This window comes from Herpailurus yagouaroundi, unplaced genomic scaffold, assembly GCF_014898765.1.
Source record: "Herpailurus yagouaroundi ecotype Mexico unplaced genomic scaffold, PumYag 191, whole genome shotgun sequence".
Taxonomy (NCBI): Eukaryota; Metazoa; Chordata; class Mammalia; order Carnivora; family Felidae; genus Herpailurus; species Herpailurus yagouaroundi.
In genome coordinates, this window is record NW_024412422.1 from 14,919,491 (window position 1) to 14,923,222 (window position 3,732).

At 60.6% G+C, this 3,732-nt stretch overlaps 1 protein-coding gene across 1 annotated transcript in view; it reads left to right on the top strand.

Moving 5' to 3' along the window:
* Positions 1 to 299: 299 nt before the first annotated feature.
* Positions 300 to 3,732, top strand: part of RFLNA (refilin A) — a 19,534-nt gene continuing 16,101 nt past the window's right edge. Inside the window, exon 1 of the mRNA XM_040444064.1 lies at positions 300 to 443. The gene's annotated coding sequence lies outside the window, so the exon portion shown is untranslated. The remainder of the gene's footprint in view (positions 444 to 3,732) is intronic.

The window sequence follows — 3,732 nt, forward strand, 5'->3', positions numbered from 1 at the left end:
TTCCCGCCCGCTCGCCGCGCGTCTTAAGGTCTTTTCTGCCAAGTGTGCATGCTGGCGTGGCTCCAGCCCCACTCCACTTTTCTGGGGCCCCCGCGATGCTCGCCTGGTGCAGGGCACGGATCGCCTCCCCCCCCCCCCAGCCCCCAGCTGAAAATACTCCCAGCAGCAGAAAGGAATGCGCTCCTTGCCTCCAGCCTCATGACACGAATTTCGCTGGTGCCTCCCTTGCTCCTTAGTCCCGTGGGTCCCAAACTTGGCGGGGCGTGGGCCTCCCTCGGAGATCTTTAAACAATACCCGCGCCCACCTCCCGCCTCCCACCTCCAGGCGTTCTCGTGTGATTGGGGTAGGCTCTGACCTGAGCGTCAGGACTTTGAAAACTTCCCCGGATGATTCCGATGTGCTGCGGAGTTTGGGATCCGCCGCCCGGGACCAAAATCACACGGTGAATTTGAACTTTGGGCTGGGGCGGGAGGCGCGGGAGGGGCATGGAGGACTTCTGGGGGTTGACAGAGGTGACCGACCCGGGCTGTTTGCCGTAGAATGCAGCCATCCCGCTGTCTGAAGGGGAAGCTTTCTTGCAAGAGGGTCTCTGACTTGGGACAGCCGGTTGGAGGCGTTGCACCCTGGGGAGTAAAATCCCTGCGGTGTCTTACATGACAGGGCTCGGAAAGGGACAGGGAACCAGTCTTCCCCTTTCTTCTTTGGACGACCTGGAATCCTCCTTAAAGAGGGCTTTCTGGAAGCTTTCTCTGCCAGCCAGGCCGGCCAGCATGCCTGGTTTACTTGTCTTGGCTCTTCTGGTTCATTTTATGTGTTTTTTCCCCCCCGCTTCCTTGCTAACCAGACCCCAGGTATGGAACCGTGCTGTCCTGATCTTTTAATTTGGCTCGAAGGCAAACCTGGGGCCATGTCCGGACAGGTAATGATTATCTGACGTTTAGGTAGCTCTTGCCACAGGCCAGAAACTCTCCTAACCCCTCGACTTCCTGTGGCTCACCTGCTTTCCACGATACTCCAGTGAACTGTGCGCCCTTGTTAGCCCCATTTTCCAGAGGGACGAGCTGAAGCCACTTCCCCAAGGCCACCCAGTGGGTAAGTGGCCTTGCTGGGATGGAGCCCCAGGGAGTTTGGATGCGGAGGCTCTACACTCAAACCCTACATTATGCTGCTCTTCACTAGGTAGCTAATTAACTACCTGTGTGGGTGTGTTACCTTTATTATTTTCACTAAAAAATGGAATGCTTGAGGACCGATGGGGTTTTGAGGTGCTGCTTTTAATAAAAAAGGCAGTGGGAGCCCCGGGCAGCCTCTCGTCAGCCCCGGGGCCTGCAGCCGGGGCCCCGCCCACCTCACCCACAGGGTACCCCGGCTCCCGGTCAGGGTCAGCTCCCGCGAGCGTTGCTAATCTGGTGTTTAACAGCACCCTGCACGCTGATGAGGCACCGAGGACGCTTTCCAGGAGCGGACGTAGGCAGGATCTCGGTCTGGGGAGGGGGACAGGAGCCTGCCCTGCCTCTCGGAGCTGAACTGACTGACGGTTTCAAATGCGCAAGCGGGGGCAGGCGGCCAGCAGGGCCCGGTTTCCTCTGGTGGCCCCTCAGTGTCATGTGCCAGGCCACGTGGGTCTGGGTTTCAGCCTCTTCTGCACAGGGTGATTCTGACCCCCAGTGCCCGGTGCTGCTTCCCCAACGCTGGTGGCCCGTGTCCCAGCGGGGGGTGGGGGAGGGGGGGGGGGCGCGGGCTGGCCCCCGCCCCCCCCCCCCCCCCCCCCCCCGGTCCCTGAGGTCCTCAGCGCCTCGTCGCCCCACTTCTTCTGCCGGACTCACGTGTTAAGTCGGCTCACGCTTCATTTCATCGGGAGGCCCCGTTCCCCACCCTTCACTTTGTTTTAAGAGGCTGGACTCGCCGTCTGGACAACGGCCCATTCATGCTGGGTGTCCGGCTGGCTGGGAGACCGTCCTCACCCAAGACATCAGAGGCACTGGGGCCAGGCTGGGTGGGAACGCCCCCCCCCCCCACCCCCCCCCCCCCCGGTACTTCCTGAGCACCTACTGTATGTTGTGTGCTGTTCTGGAGACCTGGGCGACATAGCACCGAACAGGACGTTCAAGGCCCCTGCCCTCCTGGAACTGGCGTTCTCGTGGGCGAGACAGAGTCACCAACTTACATGTGGCTTGATACCTGTTGTTCGGGCAAAAGGCTGGGTAAGGGTGTAGTACCATAGACGGGGTGGTCAGGAAAGTGATGGTGAACAGAAACCAGAAAAAAAAATGAGGGCGTGGACTCTGTGGTCACGGGGCTGAAGTGTGTGCCAGTCCGGGAGGATGGCACGTGCAAAGGTCCTGAGGTGGGAACAAGATAGGCGCATTCAAGGAGCAGCGAGGAGGCTGGCAGAGGCCAGAGCAGGGACTTGGGAGCCAAGCTGCGGTCAGAAAGTTAACATTCCGTCTGGTCTTTTAAAAACGCGCTTGTGATTTTTTATTTGTATCTTTCAAAAGGCATCCCGGGCCCCCACAAGCCCTCAAATTAGAAACCCAAATCAGACTTGACTGCCTAGATCCTATGCCCTGAGGAATAGGATCCGTGCGGGGCTTGCCCCCACGCGGGTGCCCTGCTCCCCTGCAGGACATGGGGACGGCCAGGGCTGCCTGTGGGCCGGAGGGCTCGCCCGTCAGCTGCTCTCATCTGGCAGATGATTGAGCCAGGCCAGGCGAGGGACCCCGCGTGAGCAAGACACAGGCCGTCCGTCCATCCTTCCCTCGAACTCCCGGCGCCTGGGCCTCCAGCCCGAGGTGGGGCAGACACCCCATGTCCTCTGTCCCTCCTCCCTGGCCTGCCCGGCTGAGCTGTGGGGATCGAGGGGCACTGGGGAGCGGGACGAGCTGTCTGTGGGGGTGAGGGGGGCTGTGCATCAGACGCCGTCTCCCCCCATCCCGTGAACACGGGGGGGGGGGGGTTCAGGGAACCAGCCCTGAAAAGCCCATGCCCTCAGGGAGGCCACAGACAGCGTCTGGGGTCTCGGGCCTTGCTCTGTGGGTGCCCATTTGAGAGAACAGCCGCCACTGGGGTGAGTGAGATGTGGACAGGTCTGAGTCTGTGGCACATGAGGGACCCGGCCCGTCGTGTTGTGGTGACAGGAGGTGACAGGTCGGGGCTGTTTCCTACTCGGATAGCGTTCTCCTGCCCTGGACTCCTTCACACATGGCTCCCGGCGCCCCATCCCATCTCCTGACTCTGCTTCTACGTCGATTGCACTTCTGAGTGGCACGCCTGAGGATTTCCCTAAGGATGAGGTTCTGGTTCCCTGGACCAGACTCTGAAGGGAGCCCTGGGGGCCAGATGTAGGCAGAACCAGAGGTTGGGAGCGAGGTTCTGCGCCCCACCCGGGAAGCTTCCCGGGACTGCCCAGCCCTTGGAGAACACCCATGGTCACAGCCGCCTCAGGATGGTGGCTGGCACCCCTCCCTCCGTGCCTCCAGGAGTCCTGGCTCTTCTCATTTCTGTTTCTGGACCGTGATGGTGAAACCAAGGATAACGGAGGGAGGTAGGGATTTAGGGGGTTTGTGCCCGGGGTTGGGAAGGATGGAAGGGTGGAAAGACAGATGGACAGATGAATGATTGCTTGCACAGATGGCTGGATGGATGGGTGGACGGATGGATGGATGGATGGATGGGTGGACGGATGGATGGATGGACAGATGGACGGATAAATGGATGGATGGATGGATGGA